This window comes from Onychomys torridus, chromosome 18 (assembly GCF_903995425.1).
Source record: "Onychomys torridus chromosome 18, mOncTor1.1, whole genome shotgun sequence".
NCBI classification, from domain to species: Eukaryota; Metazoa; Chordata; class Mammalia; order Rodentia; family Cricetidae; genus Onychomys; species Onychomys torridus.
The window spans coordinates 49,000,938-49,020,292 of NC_050460.1; the positions used below are offsets into that span (position 1 = coordinate 49,000,938).

The 19,355-nt window shown below is 37.1% G+C and overlaps 1 protein-coding gene across 1 annotated transcript in view; it reads left to right on the forward strand.

Moving 5' to 3' along the window:
• The window catches only part of Jmjd1c (jumonji domain containing 1C), a 168,977-nt gene that overhangs the window by 34,422 nt on the left and 115,200 nt on the right, over positions 1-19,355 (forward strand). Inside the window, exon 2 of the mRNA XM_036167652.1 lies at positions 12,647-12,696. The gene's annotated coding sequence lies outside the window, so the exon portion shown is untranslated. The remainder of the gene's footprint in view (positions 1-12,646; positions 12,697-19,355) is intronic.

Genomic DNA, 19,355 nt, shown 5'->3' on the forward strand with positions numbered 1-19,355 from the left:
GGGAGAAGGAAATGAGTGTGATGAAGACAGACTGTCCCCCTGTCCTTGCCCCTTGTGGAGCTTGTCCTTAATAGTGTAATGTTTCATTGAGGGTTGCTCAGTAATTGAGTAAAACCAAATCTTTTTATAAGCAACAGTCATCCTAGGGTCCTCCATGCCATATATATAGCTTTATGGTTCTGTGGGTTGCAGTCCGATTGTTCTTTGCTTTCTATCTAGAATCTACTTATGAGAGAGTACATACCATGTTTGTCTTTCTGAGTCTGGGTTACCTCACTCAGGATGATTTTTTCTAGATCCATCCATTTGCCTGCAGATTTCATGCTGTCATTGTTTTTCTCTGTTGAGTAGTATTCCATTGTGTATATGTACCACATTTTCTTAATCCATTCTTCAGTTGATGGGCATCTAGGTTGTTTCCAGGTTTTGGCTATTACAAATAGTGCTGCTATGAACCTAGTTGAGCATGTATCTTTGTGATATGATTGAGCATTCCTTGGGTATATGCCCAAGAGTGGTATGGCTGGGTCTTGAGGTAGTTCAATTTCCAATTTTCTGAGAAACCGCCATACTGACTTCCACAGTGGTTGTACAAGTTTGCATTCCCACCAAGTAGTGTTCCCTTTGCTCCACATCCTCTCCAACATTGACTGTCGTTATTGATCATAGCCATTCTGACAGGTGTAAAGTGGTATCTCAGAGTTGTTTTGATTTGCATTTCTCTGATTAAGGATGTTGAGCATTTCTTTAAATGTCTTTCAGCCATTTGTGTTTCTTGTTTTGTGAATTCTCTGTTTAGCTCTTTAGCCCATTTTGTAATTGGATTGTTCAGTATTTTGATGTCTAGTTTCTTGAGTTCTTTATGTACTGTGAAGATCAATCCTCTGTCAGATGTGGGGTTGGTGAAGATCTTTTTCCCATTCTTTAGGCTGTCTTTTTGTCTTATTGACCGTATCTTTTGCCCTGCAAAAGCTTCTCAGTTTTGAGAGGTCCCATTTATTAATTGTTGTGGAGCTGGGTCTTTTACAATGTGTGCTCAGTCTTGGCAGAAAGTGCCTTACTGTTTGAGCCATCTTGCCAGACTTGCCATCTTTTTCTTTTTTTCGTCGTCTGTGGGTTACAGTTGGAATTAAAAGGCACCTGTTGATTTGTACCATATGTATAACATGCTACTGGATTATTTGAAGTTACAGAGGATGTTTATATGTATGTATGTATGTATGTGTGTATATATATATTTATTTATTTTAGAAAACTTAAGTTTAATTGTTCCTTTCATTAAATCTGAAAGAATAGCATGATGTGGTAGCACATGACTGTCATCAACTCTTGGGGAGATGAAGAGAATTGAGAGCCCAAAAGAACAAATACATGTACACATAAAGCTGTCTTTATGTATTTTATGTATGTGATATAGTTGAAATCATGTTATATGTTTCCTGTGTCAGAGCATTACTAAGAGGAACTGACAACTGTTTTATGCTCAGTGTGAAGGTAAAATTAGGATGAAATGATATAGCAAGCCCTCAAATTGATTATTTCTCTCTGGCGACTCAGGATACTTTACTTTTTTACTTGTTTGCTAGCAAACCAGCCTTTAATGAGATAAGTCCCTTGGGCCATTAGACAGTTGTTTTGCTTGCTTGTTTCTCTCTCATTTAAGCACTCTAGAATTATTTCCTCCTGTGGAAGATCTCACCAGCTGCAGTGACCAGTCATTCATTTACTGTCATACAGATGCTGCATTCAGAGCACTGCTGAATAAATAGTAAGTGCTTTTAGACAGAAGTATTGCAGAACATCTAAACTTTGTATACACTATTCAATATTTAAAATTTAGACTGTGCTATGGGTAGTTAGTTGCCTGTACCACTCACAATCAGGCAGCACTAACTGGAGCAAGTGAGTTCACCCCCTCAGACAATGAAAAAACAAACAAACCAAAAGGACAAGAGGGTAGGAAAGGGATGTGTTGGGAGTGATGAGGAGGTGGGAATGGGAGATGGGTATAATCAAAATACATTATACACACACACACACACACACACACACACACACACACACACACACGAAATTGTTGTATAATAAAACTTAATAAAATTTAGAAACATCAGCACTAAAAATGTAAAAAGGAATGAGTAGAGTAGAATATTAAGATTAAGGTGATGGTAGCTATGGAAAAACTGAATAATTTGAAGTGATTGAATATGATGATGAAAACAAAGGAGTTGGGTGGGGCAATAAAAAGGGGCCAGTCATTTGCCTTATTTATTACCAGGATATGTTGACATTAACTCTTTAATTTATCAACTAGCTACTATGTGATTTTTGTGGATGATTATTAGAACAGAAAAATTGGATAAAAAAGGGGGGAGCATTAAGTGAAAATAGAGAATACAGATAAAAGAGAATACAAAAATGAAATGATTAGGAGGACTACTTAAAGATGTAAGGTGATAAGGAAGGGGGAGGAGGGCCTGTGAATATTATATATAAAACATGGTAGAATGCATGCATCTAGGGATGAATCCTCAGTACTAGTACCAGAAGAGGAAAGAAGGTGACAGACGCCTGTAAGGTTGATTTCTACCTCTAGTCCTAGCTTACTTTGGATGGCTCCTGTACTTTTCTGTTGTGATAAAACACCATGAACGAGGCACCTTACACAAGAAAGTACTTATTTGGGTGTGTAGTTCCAGAGGGGTAACAGTCTACAATGGCAGAATAGAGGCATAGCAGTTGGAACTTTTAGAAAGCTAACAGCTTATGTTCTGAACCACAGGCAGGAATCAGAAAAAGGGAAGAAAGCTCTCCCCCAGTGCCACACGTCCTCCAACAAGGCCACATCCCCCTAAGCACCACAATGGGGATCAAACATTCCAGAGCATAGAGTATGGGTGACATCTCATTCAAACCACCATAGCTCCTGTCGTTTAACTGTCTCTCAGAAGGACTTGATCTAAGATGATGTCATGTTGTAGAAAAAGCAGTTTCTCTTGTAGTGACTCTGGAAGTCCTGACAGGCATGCAAAATTGCATTTTGAGATTTTCTGTGTGCCTCTTCTAGAGCCAGCACACACCTCCAGAGACTTTTACATTGTAGCTTCCAAGGGCAGTTCTACTTCAGTAAATCACCAACCACCAAGGTACCCGCAAAAGCTTTGGCTGCCATGCCCCATCTTGACTGTGGTAGTTGAATCAGGAGCAAGAGTGAATAACTTAGAGCTTCCCTGTACCCATTGCCACAGCCTACTCAGAAAGATGAACCCCTGGTTGGTTGGTTTGGTTTTGGTTTTTTGACTCTGATTTTTTTGGTTTTGTTTCTAAAAGATGGTGTCTTGGTATGTTGCCTAGGCTAGTCCTTACTCCTGGGTAGGAAGGATCAATCCTCTCTTAAACTTCCCAAGCATTAACAGCTTGAGACAGCAGACATGGGCTTTGAGCTTTCTCATCTATGTCCATTCTCCTTTTTGTTACACTGTCTTCCAATATCAGAATGTAAGAAATTCTTTGAGAGCTTGAGGAATAAGGTTTCTATCAGAATTCAGTCTAAATCATATGCAAAGGGGAATGGAGGTCCCTTGAATTTATAGATGTTAAGAGAACTTTGGTTCTTCAGGACGTGGTAGTGCTTTTTACTGCTTTCTGTGGTTTCCCCTCTTCCTGAAACTCCTCTGCCTTTTCTTCTGTTCTCTGCTTGGTTGATTGCTGCCGAGTTTTCCTCAGCCTCACATACTTTCCCACTTACTTGGTTGAATTAGTGACTTGAAACAGATACTCATAGCTATTTCCTGTGTATCTTTAAAATATTTAACCAGAAACTTTTTCCTGATTTATCAACTAGATAATATTTTGCCTAAATGACTGTTAGAAGAATTCAAGGAAATTATGTTAAGCATTTACCACAGTGTCTTATATTTTCTTTATTAAATCTGGTTGTGGATACATGGGTGAGCGGGAAGTGGGGACTTTAGTAGATGGTTCAGAAGTAATGATCAATAACTTAGTGGCCCAGTCTTCAAAGAAAGTGTATGCAATTACAAGAGTTCACAAGAATCTGGTGGTTGTTACATCTTAGCTTCAGCTGGCTCCTAGGATTCTAGATAGAGATGACTTTAGGGACTGTTACTTGGTGATGATTAGCTGATAATATTCTTTAATAAAGGTTTTTGAGAGAAAGAATATAAACAAGTGTGTTAGGAAGTACTATACAGGCAGATTTCTGTTTGTGTTCTATATCTTGTCACAAGAGAGTTTGAGAGAATATGAAAATGGGAAAATTACCATTGTGCATTATAAGTGGTATAGTTTAATTATGTCTTGTGTTTCAGTTAGACCATCACCACTGTTTTTCATACTCTGTATACTTGAAAAAGAGAAATCCTTTCATTGAGACCTGTATAGGTTGGAAAGTAAGTTTTTATTGTGTTTATAACATTTAATAGACTGATAATCTAGCATATCCATATGCTAAAAGCATCCCACTTTTTAAAAATATTTATTTTAATTTGTGTATAGTTTGCTTTCATGTATGAGAATAAGTTGGGCCCTAACTATTCAGTTTTTCAGAATTACTGTAAGACAACTGGAATAAGCCAGTAATAAAATAATAAACTAGAATAAGCTAGAAAGCCATATTATTTTCTGATATAAGAAAATTTTAATTTTTAAAACTGTTTAAATCACATTTTCACGCTAATAATCTATTTTATATAAGGCTAATGATTCTAAATAAAAACAGTGACTATGTTATTTTCCAAAAATATAACCATACTAAGATACTGAATCTTTGACAGGTCTATACAAAAATTATATTATTTTTAATTCAATCATAGTAGCTCACAACTTTAAGCATACTTCAAAATCCCTTTAAAGGCTTTTTTAAACAACAGAGAAGTGAAAGTTCTAACAACGCTAGCTGGCAACCACACTTTGAAAATGCTATAGTGTAGTATTTCTGTATCATGTTTCCTGACAAATACCTAATCAATCTTGCACTGTTTCCAAGTTAATCTCAAATTAATAACACTGAGGAGACACGAAGCAGCTGCTATTCAGTGGCTCTGCATTCCCCCATCCCATCCAGATTTACTATGTGTAAGTTTGAAGACATTACAAGAAATACAATTAAGTCTCACTTGAGTCTCATTTTTCCTCAGTGGCTCAAGGGAAAGTATGTCCAAACTGTCAATATTTTCTACAGTATTGTTGTGTGACAAAACTTTGCATAGGGAGATGCAACACAAATGTTTACTCATCCCAGATCGGGAGCCTAGGACAGACCAAAGTACGGACAGTTCTAAGTCTGTCTTTATTGTGGTTACTTACAGTAGTCTAGATGTGGAGTTACCATAGGAGCAGAAAGGACTCTAAGACAGCTGCACCACCAAAGCCTACCCCAGTATAGCAGGCAGTTCACAAGGCTGAGAACCTGCACAGCCTGTAGGCAGCTCAACAGGTTGGAGAGGGTCCTTTCTGGGTGCACCTCACTACAAAGCTCTGGCTGGACTGGAACTCTGAGATCCTCTACCTCCCAAGCGTTAAGACTATTTTGGTAGACTTTTATCTACAAGGAAATGGCCACTGACATTTAAATTTACTCATTCTCAAGACCATTCATATATTGACTAAATAATTCAGAACTTCTATTAGAAGATTTTTGCCATTCTGGTCCTTTGTAATTTATTCTTGTAATATACTTACGAAACTTTGACAGCAGCATATGTAGCTATATATAGGGAATAATTTGAAAAGTATATGAACTTTAAATTTTATCTTAAATATAACATTTTTTAAAATCCGGGGGCACGGGGGTGGGGGTGGGGGTGGGGCAGAGGCCAGGCATGGTAGAGCTTGCCTTTAATCTCAGCATTCAGGATGCAGAGGGAGGTGGATCTCTGTGTTTGAGGTCAGTATGATCTACTTAGAGGGTTCCAGGACAGTTAGAGCTACACAATAAAGACTTTGTCTACACAAACAAACAACAAACAGAAAAACAGCCAGGTGTAGTGATGCTTGCCTTCATTCTCAGCACTCAGTAAGTCAGGAGGAAGGTGGTTCTTTGGAGTCGGAGGCCAGCTTGAAGTACTAGTGCACTTCAGGCCAGCCAAGGCAGCAGAGTGAAACCCTGTCTTAGGGGATGGGGAGGTTAGTCTATTTTGGGATATATAGTGAGACCATGTCTCAAAACATACAAGTATCCACTCCCTGAACCTCCCATAGATTGAGCATACTTAGGATAACTTCCTTATACTTTAGTAATTTGTGTTCAATTATTGTTTAATAGCTATTCAGATTTCCTGAGTTGTAGAGTATAGAATGTTTTTAGATGTTTTGAGCAGAAACAATTTTTTAAAAAATTTGGTGACAGTCACATTAAAAATTACTATACATGTTGTTTGTGGGCTTATGTGTACCATGTGATTGCAGGAGCTCACGGAGGCCAGAGTAGGGTGTCAGATTCCCTGAAGCCTGAGTTATATAGGTGGTGTGAGTTACCTGATGATCATAGATGTTAGGAAGCAAGCCCAGGTCCCCTGCAAGAGCAGTAAGCACTCTTAACCACTGAGCTGTCTCACCAGTCCTGATGTCAGTCTCTTTGATCACAGAAAAATATATCTTAATGTTACTATAACAATACTGCTTTTGAGAAATACAATAAATGTGAATGAGCTGCAGAATGAGTTCCACTGAAGGAAGCAACCTGTTAACACATATTCAGATTGTAAAAACAACTACATTTATTGTTAAAATTGTCTTAAAATTTCATTAGGACAAATTGTACTTTTTGTAATATAAAAGTAAAAATCAGTTTTTACCAAATGGAAAGGTAGAGTTTTTATAATATTTATACTTTGTAAACACAGTAAACATAATTTTAAGTTAAAATATAAATTGAAGTTCAGAAATGTTCTTTGAATGTGTGAATTCTCTGATAAGAAAGAATTAGACTTTGCTGTAATTTATTACAACGCCAAGTGTGCTCTGTTACTTATGTAAAATAGTGGTCTTTGTTTAGCTTCTTAGAGTGCCGGGAGAATTGTGTAGTCCCATTGATTGGTTCCATGCAATGGAAATCTGACCTTTAGCAGATGTTTGAGAAATTGCCAGCACAGCATGATCAACCAGCTAGACAGTTTCTCCTTGTTTTTTGACAGGCCTTTTATGGTTTAGTAACATGCCAAAAAAATGTTCCAACTCTTTTTCATAATATCTAAAGCTTTGTAAAATATTAACAATATGCTGTAAGATGTAGATAAAATGTAATGGTCCCACATAATGGATTAAATTCACTTAAGAAACCATTGTTCAGAATCTTTACAAAAATATTATTGAGTGAATAATATTTTGAGACGTTGTGGACTGTGAAATTGTTAGGGTTACATGTATATGTTGCATTTACCTTGCACAGTGTTGACATTATTTCAGGTTTCTCATATTTTAGTGTTAGTTTTAGGCACCTTCATTAGTTGAGCCTTTTAAAAATAGTAATGTTTTGATGGGGCTTGATTTTTTTTTTTTTTTTTTAAACTATAGATCAGATATTCTGCCTAGAACTTGAATCCTCATTAAAACTTGTTCTCTGAAAGACAGCGTTTTTTTTTTAGGCCAAGTAATAGGTTCAGCTGTGTAGTTGTGTGAGCTCAGCAAGAACACTGTAAGCTCTGTGTGCTTTTACTCTATCCACTGAGTGCACAGGAAGGGAGCGGAGGAGTGCTTCAACGTTTGAGAGCTAAGTGATGAATGGACAGGCCTAGCACTTGCCAAACTGCATCTTTTCCTGCAGGTGTTGGTTTTCCATAGGGCATTGCAGTTGCGTTTCATTGTTAGATACAGCAACATTTGAGGAATATAGTCATGTATGTTGTGTTGTATGGGTTTGTAGCCATTTTTGTGTCTTTAGGCTTATATACTGAAGTAATTCTTCCAGAGAATTACAATTTGCAGTGTTGGTATACATATGCATATCACCTTTCAGCACTAAATACTTAAAGACATATTCAATATCAGGAATTATAAGAATATGGTAACTAAAATGGAAAATATTGAACATTATAATATTTTGCTAAATAGGCATCAACCCAAAAAAGCTGATAACAAGTTGCTTACAAGTGAAAATGAGTATTATATGTTCTTACATAAATTAAACATAATTACTGTGCTAGTAATTATCTAATTATTAATCTTTTATATTAGTGTTTATGAAAGTTTCATGTAACATTTATGAGGAAGGCCATGTGATTTAGGAAACTTATTTAGAAACATGAATAGGTTTAATTCCCAATACAACAGTACAAACAAAAAGTAGATAATGATACCAGAATTTATGTAAAATTGTTGTTTTTAAGTAGAATATGTTTAATAGGGAGATTAGTTTTTTTTCTCAAGGTTTTTTATTATCTCCCAGAGGCTATTGTGGTTTTGCATTTTTGTTGATATTAAGTTATTCTCTGACAAACATTCATTCTGAAGTAGGTGGTTTTTGAATTGAGTACTAAGTAGTTTTACCTTTGATTACAAGTATTTGTGATGTTGCAGTTACTCTTGTTTAACTTGTTGCTGGATGTCTTTACTGTTTTGTCATTGTAATTTGAAACAGCCATGATAGCAAGATAATGTTTATAGGACAATTTATAGATTCATTTCTCCCCTTCCTTTTAAGTCGGGGTTTCTCCTTGTAGGCATGGCTGTCCTGGAACCTGGAAAACTCTCTGTAGACCAGGAGAGCCACCTACGTTTGTCTCCCACGTTTTAGAATTAAAAGCATGTACCACCAGAGTCAACAGATTTTTTTTCCCCCTTGAGACAGGGTTTCTCTGTATAGTTTTGGTTCCTGTCCTGGATCTCACTCTGTAGACCAGGCTGGCCTTGAACTTGCAGAGATCCTCTTGCCTCTGCCTCCTGAGTGCTGGGATTAAAGGTGTGCGCCACCGTCTCCTAGCCTCAATAGATTTTGAAAGTAAAAAGTAGAAAATGTAAGTATTCATTAAAGAATTTAAAGATAAAAATATGGAATTACAAACATTTTCATGTATCCTTGCAATGGATCACTACTATGCTATTAAAATGGTTAATTGTAGGGCTGGAGATTACTCAATGGTTTGTTAAGAGCACTGGCTGTTCCTGGAGAGGACTCAGATTTGGTTCCCAGCACCTACATGGTAGCTCACAGGAGATCTGCTGCCCTCTTCTGGCCTTTTTGGGTACCAGGCACACATGTGATGCAATACATACATGCAGGTATAACACCATGGAAATAAAATGAAAAGAATCTTTTTAAATATAAAATAAAATGGTTAGCTGATACAGTGGTTGTAAAGTTTGTAGCATCTAATAGATACCCTATGAGAAGAAATAGAGCTATTAGAAATTTCCCAAGCCCTAACAGTTAGGTGGAAGACAAACAACACAAACAGCATTATTATGAACAGGCAGTATTTAAAGAGGTAATTTGTCTTTCCTTGTCACCCCCACCCCCCACCCCCACTTCCTAGCTGAGGACCGAACCCAGGGCCTTGCTCTTGCTAGGCAAGCGCTCTACCACTGAGCTAAATCCCCAACCCCTTACCTTGTTAATACAGTAGGATGTCAACAAATTGAGTTTACGGTGTAATTGACTTTATTGTTTGCTTTCCTTCTTTCTTTCCCTTTTTTTGAGTTGGTTTACTGTGTTGCTAAAGGTGGCCTTGAGCTTCCTGCTCCAGTCTTAAGGTAGAGAATCACAGATGTGTATCACCATAACTGGCAGTCAGCTTGATCTTTATGATTGCTTTTCTGAACGTTTATGGCCTAGAATTTGACTTAGGTTTTATGGGATATGAAATTCTAGATTGGGGATTAAAAATGAAATTTCCAAAACTATTACTATTATTGACGCTGCTTTTGAAATGTTAGATGGCAAAAATACCTACATGCCTTCCTGTGCCTCCCTAACTCCTCTCTTCCTTTCTTTTCCTCCTCCTCCCTCCCTACTTTCTTCCTTCTCTAAGATATAGCTCAGTGTCAGAACACTTGGCTTAAAATTCAAGGCTCTGGGGTCAATCTTGAGGCAAACACCTTTGTGGTCTTTTCTTCTGTCCACAATTAGTTTCTAGACCGATATTGATTTTTTTTTTTTTTTAATATATTGTACTTAACTCTCGAGTTACTTTTCAGTGTGCACATTTCTGACTTTTAGTTATGGAAGGTGTTTATTGAATTTGTTCTATGACACCCCCTCCCCCACATGCCCTTTTTTGAAACTTGTCTTGGTTAGTGAACCATACTGAACCATTTTAACCAAATTGTTTTTTTTTTCTCCTAGGTTTTTGTTGATGTTTGTTTTAGTTACACAATTTTCAGTTTCCTTTTCTAAAGCTGTTCTTCTATTATTTCTATCATAGTTTAATTTACAATCTATTTTAGTTCATTTTTGATAGTGACTCTTTTCTATTGTTATATATTTCTTTGATCTTACTGACAGTATTGAGTGTTTATTTCTTTTAAAATCTTTTTGATCCAGTCACTTTTCTCTATGCTTTCTTCCATGAAATACCTGGTAGATTTGACTACTTACAGTTAGTAGCAAAAAACATATCATGAGCCATGAGAATGTTGAGAATGATTAGATTAAAGTCCTCATATATTTATAAGACCATTTTCTTGGGAGTTATAGCTGATATCTGTAGTGGGTTTTTTTTTTTTTTTTTAAATCTTTAAAATACTTCAGATTTCTTAGAGAAATCTACTTTTGTCTTGACAAAAGACTTGGAAATAAGCTAGGCAATGGTGGCACACATCTTTAATCCTGGCACATAAAGTTATTTTAATTTTATGCGTATGAGTGTTTGCATAACATATGAATGGAGTGCCTGCAGTGCTGGTCTATCCCACCCCCCATTTTGAAAGTTGTAGCCATTTATAAAAGACTGGACATGGGAACAGATGCTAATCCTGGATAGATTTCATTTTTGAAACTTGTCTAACTTCTTTAATATTACCCCTATTCTAGACACCTACTGATAAGCTTCTCCAGGGAATAAATCTCTGATCGCAGGATAAGAGTATTAGTCTAGGGTGTGAAAGACACTGCTTAAACACTGTTGCTTACATAAACTGTAGTCAGCTTTTATATTAGCTATACTTTACTGCAGAGAGTTTTATACCTTTGGGGGGGCATCTCTGTGGTAGATTGTTTATTGGAATTCCCCAGTTCTGGGCTTAGCCTTAACTTTCTTTATTTCACTAAACTACCACTGCCATTGCTATGATTCTACTATCTAGTTTTAAAAAAAAAAAAAAAAAATATATATATATATATATATATATATATTCATACATTATATTACATATTTATTATTAACGACTATTAGTATATATCATATATAATTCCAATATATATGGCTCTAATATCACTCCATTCTGTTCTTTTATCCAGTCTAATTTTTTCATGGAATCTTTGCTTCAGAGTTGATTATGTAGCTAAGAATAAGAATAGGACTCTGTGGGATACATTGGAAGACATTGTGCTTTGCATTAGTTTTGGTTAAGACAGTTACCGAGGTTTATCCAGCTGTGTGCTGTATTACTAATGTGCTTACACCTAGACATTGATAATGAGACTATAACATTGATCCTAGTAAGAAAATTAGCTCAATATAAACCTTTTCAAAAAGATTTATTTTTGTGTGTGTGCACCTGTGTTTCTCTGTGTCTGTCTAGATTCTAGATTCAGTGGTCCTCAACCTTCCTAACGCTGTGGCCTTTCAATAAAGTTCCTCATGTTGTGGTGACCCAAACCATAAAATTATTTCATTACTAACTGTAATTTTGCTACTGTTAGGATTTGTAATGTAAGTATCTGACACACAATCCCTAAGTGGGCCATGATTCACAGGTTGAAAATGGACTCTAGAATATGGCATTGGATTCCCTGGAGCTGTGACCTGCCTGATGTGGGTACTTTGAACTGAGCTAGGAACCTCTGCAAGAGCCACTAGACACTAACCCTTGAGCAATCTTCTAAGCACTAATTCAATGCCTTAAAAAACAATTTCAAGCTGCCTTGGAAATAATTAAAAAGAAAAGATTTACTTTAATTTTTATGTGTATGAATGTTTTTTTCTGCATCTGTGTTTGTTCACCATGTGCATTCAGTGCCAGAAAAGGGCATCAAATCCCCTGGAATTAGAGTTCCAGGCAGTTGCAAGCTACCGTATGGGTGCTGAGAACCAAACCTGGGTTCTCTGTGAGAGCAATAAATGCTCTTAACTGCTGAGTCTTCCAGGCCTGAGTTTTTGGATGTCTGATGTGGTTTGATGGTCATAGGTTGTTATAAGCCCTTCAGACTTAATAGTTTGTTCTCTCTCTCTCTCTCTCTCTCTCTCTCTCTCTCACTCACACACACACACACACACACACACACACACACACACACACACACACTTTCTAAAACCCATTTTGTCTTTGTTTCTAAAAACCAGGTCATATTAGAATTGTTTAATTACTGTATCAATTGAAACATTAGGAGTACCTAATTCAGGCTTGAGATTATTTTGCCTCTGTAGACAAACTCTAATTGAAAAGGTGGCTAGGTATTCTCTTGCTGTCTTCTTTTCTCGTTTTGAATTCATTTACTTTTTAACTATGTTTCTTCTACCTTTTCCAGTTTTCTACTCAATTCTCCTTGGTGGAGAAGATGGATGCAAAGCAGGCGGTGTGAGTAGTTATTTATTCTCTCTGCATCTGTTAATACTACATCATCTTCCTTCATGGTGATAGTCTTGTTTCTCTTTAATTCATCCTCTTTGATTTATTCAGTGAACTGGTATATTTGGTTTCCTTTCTTTGACAAAATTGAATTGATTCAAATAAACTAGAATATTTATGTTAACTTGTCAGCACGGTTATTTATGTTTTTCTCCTTCCATTTTTTAAAATATATGTAATTTTAAAATCTGATACCAGATGGGGCTGGAGAGATGGCTCAGCAATTAAGAGCACTGATTGCTCTTCCAGAGGACCTGGGTTCAATTCCCAGCACCCACATGGCAGTTCACAATTGTCTGTAACTCCAATTCCAGAGGACCTGACACCCATGGCAAAACACTAATGTAAATAAAATTTAAAAAATTAAATAAAAAGAATAGCTTAAAAAAAAAATCTGATACCAGAAAACTGTATCTCCATTTATTGTAAAGTCTTAGGGATTGAACCCAGGGACTTGAGCATGCCAGGCAGATGTTCTACCAGTGTGCCATATTCCTACCCATGTGCCAACATGTTTTTATTCACCCACTCATCCCTTCATTTCTTCAGTTCACTGGCTGTTCTAAAAACTACTTACACAGATGAGGCCCTGGAAAGTCAAGTGGTGACACAAACTTAGACTTCATGCTTTCATAGGGAATTATCCCCTTGTTATTAGAATTGTTTACGTCTGTGTAATTGAAGCATCATTTTTACAGTTTGGTTTCTTAAACATTAATGTCTACTGTTTCCTTTTGAACTTAATCTGTGGTATTATAAAAGTTGATTTCAGCTTGAGTTTTGGCTCTGCCATATATTAATTACGTAATACCATTAGACAAATTGCATAACCCTTCTGGTTCTTAGCCTACAGTTCTGAGGCAGAGGAGTTAGGTCCCAGTTAGTTTGAGGCGCATCTGGTCTACAGGCAGCCAGGACCACATAGTGACACCTTGTTTTACCTCTCCCAATTTTTTTTTTTAAAATGTGGCTCATGTGCCAAATGGTATACTATAAAGGTATAATTGTAAATAAAGAATATTATGTTATGATGGTTAATACATTGTTAAGTTAAAATATGGTACAGCAAGTAGGTAAGGAACAATCTGTCTAGATAGATCAGTGTGTGCTTGTGCTATAAACTTCTTTTTTAAAAGAGATTTGTCATTTAATAACATATCCAAAGCTCATAGTTATCCTTCCCCTACAAACAAAAGATGGCGTGGAAGCATGCTAAGGCATGCCTTTTAATCTCAGCACTTAGGTAAGAGGGAGGCAAAGCTCTGTGAGTTCCAGGGAGACATAGTGGTCTGCGTAAAAATTTTAGGTCAGCCAGGGGATATATACTGAGACACTGTCTCAGCAAACGAGAACTCACTTGTTATTCTGTATTCTAAGAAGTTGGGATATCAAGTCTATTTCAGAAACTCAGAAAAAAAAATTAAGGATTCATCTTTCTTATACAGCTTTATGGAAGCGAAGCATTTGAAAAGGGGAATTTTCACTTAGACATAGTTAATATAGTAGATGATAAAGGAATGATACAGTTAGAATATTGCCATTTTGTAGATTTGAGGGAAGTATTATTTTGAGATAGTAATTATCATTGGCACAAATACACCATATATATTCAGATAATACATGTCTTTTTTAAAGAGGTATGTTGATAAAGATCATGCTGTATAGCTTGCTAAGACTTTAGGAACTTACACATGTGTGCCACTGTGACAAACTCATGTGTATTAATATACAGTGCTTTTTATTTGGTTGTTTTCCTCTATTAATCCTGAGTTTGAGTAAGACTACATTGAACAATTCCAGGAATTACAAGGACAGAGACACACAAACAAAGCAAATTGAATAGTCAGCAGAATGCAGATCAATGAAGACTGTATGGAACTCATGACTTGATTTCTTTAATAATACAATCACAGCAGGAAAACATTAGGTGGAAACCTCTAAACAAGGCTAATTTGAGAGGCATGTCAACTAGTTGGAATTTGTGGACTTTTGAACAAATGAAAAGAATGTACACAAAACATCCTGGGAAAAGTAAATGCTGACTTATTGTTAGTAGATTTTAGGAAATTAATTGGTCATGATTCTTATTTACAGATTTAATGTTTATTTTTTAAATTGAAGCATTGTAATTTGCCCTGAAAGAAAGTTCAAAATTCCTGTTCACAGGGCTTATTTTTAATAGGATGAAAAATTTAGTTCCTGAATTCTGTTTTTCTGTAAAATTCTTCATAACCTGAAAATGATACATTTGTATGAAAGTTAACAGTAGTGTGTACACCAGTTGTTACTGTCTCTCCCCACCCTCACCTTAAGTATAGTGCAAGACAGATAAGACTGTGTGCCAGGGCCACTGTGTGTTTTGTGGAAAAGTGCCATTGTAACTGAGCATGGCACCTCATGTAGGTAAGTCCAGCACTCAGGAACCTGAGTCAGGAGATTCTGGGAAATTCAAGTCCAGACTGAGCTACCTTGTTAAGTATGAGCATGCCAAGGTGAAGTAGCAAGATTTTGTCTCCAGGGTGGAGTTGGGGGTGTGGTGGGGGAAGTGTCATTAGTTTCTCTGAGGAGTTGGGCTGTTTTCTAAGATTTCATTGTAAACAAAAAACCTTTGAACTTGAAAAAAATAGATTTATATCTGAAATTCCTGGAACACTAGATTTATTGTCATTTAACTTAGGATCACTGGCTTCTGTTGCTTGTCTTTCTCCTTAACTCTCAGTATTACAGTTCATCTTTGAGCACCGGCATATGTTCCTTCATTCTTGTGTAGGTTGTCACTGTTTGAGCTCCTACAGGCCTGAGGTCCCTGGCTCTTCTTCACAAAAACACCTGTTCACATCTTTACCTGTGTTTTTGTGCCTTCCCTTTGAGAGATTTGAAAGTTTTTGTTTCAAGATAAAAATATTTTGTCAAATAAATTAATTTTTTTTCAAGCTTGTGGCTTTTTAAATTTTATATCCTTAAGTCTCACAATTTGAGTCGATAGGATGTGAAGTATGGATTGAAATTAAATATTTTTTTGGGGCGGATATGGGTGTCCAATTATCTCTGCACTATCCATTCTCCTTTGAGATGACAGGACACTTTTATCAAAGACCAATTCTTATTTCTTATAGATTATTTTGTGGCATTCTTTTATTGGTTTTGTCTTCTATCTTTTTGGCAATACTCTTGGATACAACAGCTTTGTTTGCAGTCTCATTTTTTGTGAGTGTGTGTGTGTGTGTACCTGTGTGTGTGTGTACATGTGTATGCATTGGGCAGCATGTAATCAGATGTCAGAGGGCAATTTCTGCAGTTCATTCCTTCCTTCCACGTTTATATGGGTTCCAGGTATTGAACTGAGGTTGCCAGGCTTGCCTGGGAAGCACCTTTATCCAGTGGCCATCTTGCAATCCAGTACTCAGCTTTAAGTCAGGTAGTTTTAGAAATCCAGTTTCTTTTTTGAAATAGTTTTGGCTCTTCTCTTTCTTTTCACTGTCCTGTGTATATTTTAGAATCTACATAAAGAAAATACTGTTGGGATTGTTATTGGAATTATACTGAATCTATGAATGAGTTTGGGGAGAATTGATTTTGGTAACAAAACTGAAACTTTGAAATCATGAATGTAGTAGTTTCATTTATTCAGCTGAGCCTTGAGGGTTTTTCCATGATCATTTTGTAGTCTTCATCATACACGGTGTAAACAGTTTTGCTGGCTGACTCCTTTGTTAGGTGACTCCTTGTTTTCTACTTCCTTTCATGTGCTTGTCGGCCTTTTCTCATTGCTGCAGTCACATGCTTGACAAAAGCAGCCATAACGGAAGGACGGGTGTGTTGGGCCTCCCAGTCCAGTACACTGGAGAGAGAAGGCAGAGCAGCAGCAGAGTGAGGAGGCAGGTCACACTGTTTCCTCAATCAGGAGGCAGAGACAGGAATGATGCTGTCTACATTTAGTGAGGCTTCTTCCACTGCAGTGATCCCGATCAGACACTCCTTAGCAGTTAGGTCGAGAGTTTTCTCCTAGCCTGTCAAGTTGGCAGTCAGTATTAGTCTCACAAGACAGCTTAGTGTTTGAAACAGGGCCTGGAGTATACCCAGTTAAATATACTATTCCATCACAGCCTTCAGAAGTCAGTACCTTTCTCAGAGGGTTAGCTTCTGCTGCAAATTATCACTTGTTCAAATGTCAGTCTCTGTTAGTCTGGCCTACTGGCTCACCCAGCTGCAAAACGTTCATTACATGTTAATGATTGACTTCTGTTAGGGTTTATAGGTATGTCTAAAGAGTACTTACAAACTAATAGTTATAGATTGATTAATGTTTTAAATGAAGGCTATTTATGTATTTTCCTTCTACTTTAAATTAGTTCATACTTTTATACTTGATATTAGCCTAAAGATTTCTTGGTCAACATAAAAATATTTTTTAATTGCATTGTTTAATGGCTGCGGGTATTTTGCCTGCCTGTATTTCTATGCTCCACTTGTGGACAGGAGTCTTGTGATTGGTCCCCATGGAGTACAGAGGAAGGTGTCTGATCCCTGGAACTAGAGTTGCAGACAGTTGTGTGCTACCATGTGGATATTGGGAATCAAAACTGGGTCCTCTGTAAGAGCAGCAAGTGCTTTTTGACTGCTGAGCCATCTCCAGCCCACATGGTCAGTTCAAAACGGACTACCAGAATGGAACAACCTTTTTGTTGTTGTTGTTGTTGTTGTTGTTGTTTCAATTTACTATCATCATCTTCCAAGCTAGCAAGTGTATTCTATTACTTGTGAATTTTATGTAAGGCTTTTCTCTACTCACCTAAGAGAAATGCATTTTAACTGAGAGTGAACGAAGTTCAGTCATCTTGTCTTTTGGAGTACTACATCATCTGAAGTTTTGGGTTATGGTACTAGCATGCATACTATCTCAAAAAAGTAAATTCATAGCCAGGCAGTGGTGGCACAAGCCTTTAATCCTAGTACTCAGGAGGCAGAGGCAGGCAGATCTCTGAGGTTGAGGCAAGCTTGGGATACAGAGTTGAGTTTCAGAACAGGCTCCAAAGCTACACGGAGAAACCCTGTCTGTCTCATCCTCCCCTTCCCCAAATAAGAAATTTGTACTAAATTGAGTACTGATTCTGAAGTGGATTTTTAAAAAAGTATTTTCAGAAAAAAAAAAAAAAAACCCTGAAATTCCAAAAATCTTACTTATTAAAAGTTGGAACTTTTTGGGTTTGGGATTTAGCTCAGTAGTAGAGCAAGCCCCTGGGTTCGATCCTCAGCTACCCCCCCCCTCCAAAAAAAAAGAAAGTTGGAACTTCCTATCCTTGTTAAAAGTATGTTAACTTAAAAAAAAAATGTGTTGCGCCAGACATGATGGTGCATTCCTTTAACCCCAACAACACCCAGGAGAATAGCCCGTCTGTGTGGCAGCGGTGTCTTAACACAGTAGCCCTTATCTTTTGTTTTTGTTTTTTAACTTATTGTGAAGTTGCCATGTTATTTGTCATTCTTCTCCTATGTTTCACTCAAGGTAATAAAGGTGATTCTAAGGGGCTGGAGAGATGGCTCAGAGGTTATGAGCACTTGCAGCTCTTCCAGAGGACCCAGGTTCAATTCTCAGCCAATGCATGGTGGCTCACAACCATCTGTAATGAGATCTGATGCCCTCTTCTGGCCTGCAGGCATACATGCAGGCAGAACACTGTATACATAATAAATAAATGTGTTCTATGAGAATTATGGCTTGGATGTTTTGTTGGGTTGTTTTTGCTCTTTGTTCTTTTGGGGGCCTGCTACCCAGCTCCCAAATAAGTCACACACAGAGTCTTATTCTTACTTACGAATGCCTCGCCTTTGATTTATTTCTTGCCAGCTTTTCTTAACTTAAATTGTCCCGTCTACCTTTGGCCTCTGGGCTTTTCCTTTTCTTACTTCTGTAACCTTACTGTCACTCTTACTTCATGGCTGGCTGGGTGGCTGGTCCCTGGTGTCCTAGTCCTTCTCTCATCCCAGATTTCTCCTTCTGTATATTCTCTGCCTGCCAGCCCCGCTTATCCTTTCTCCTACCTTGCTATTGGCTGTTCAGCTTTTTATTAGACCAATCAGATGGTTTAGACAGGCAGAGTAATATCACAGCTTCACAGAGTTAAACAAATGCAACATAAACAAAAGTGGTGTACCTTAAAATAATATTCCACAACACTTGGAGGTTACAGATATCATTTGGACTCATTTGAGCTTCAGTTCTTTTGATGTTTTGCTTGTGTAAAAAAAAAAAAAAAACAAAGTTCAAATGTTGAGATGCCAATTATCCTGTTATGCATGCATATGTCCTCTGTCTTTTCCTTTTGCAGTGCTAGAGATCAGGTTCTTGTCCATGCTAAACAAATGTTCATGACTAAGTTACCTCCCTAGCTTGATTTGAATTTTGAGGATCCATTCATAGCAGACACTTTTAATTTCTTGTTACAAAACTATTTATGCACACCAATACATAGATGAATCTTGTAGCAAAACATTGTTTTCTATATTATTTCTTTATAGAATATTTTTTCCTGGTATTCCAGTAGCAAATCAGAGAAAGCTTTATGGATAAACGCACTGGTGGTGGTGCTGATATAGTACAATGAAAC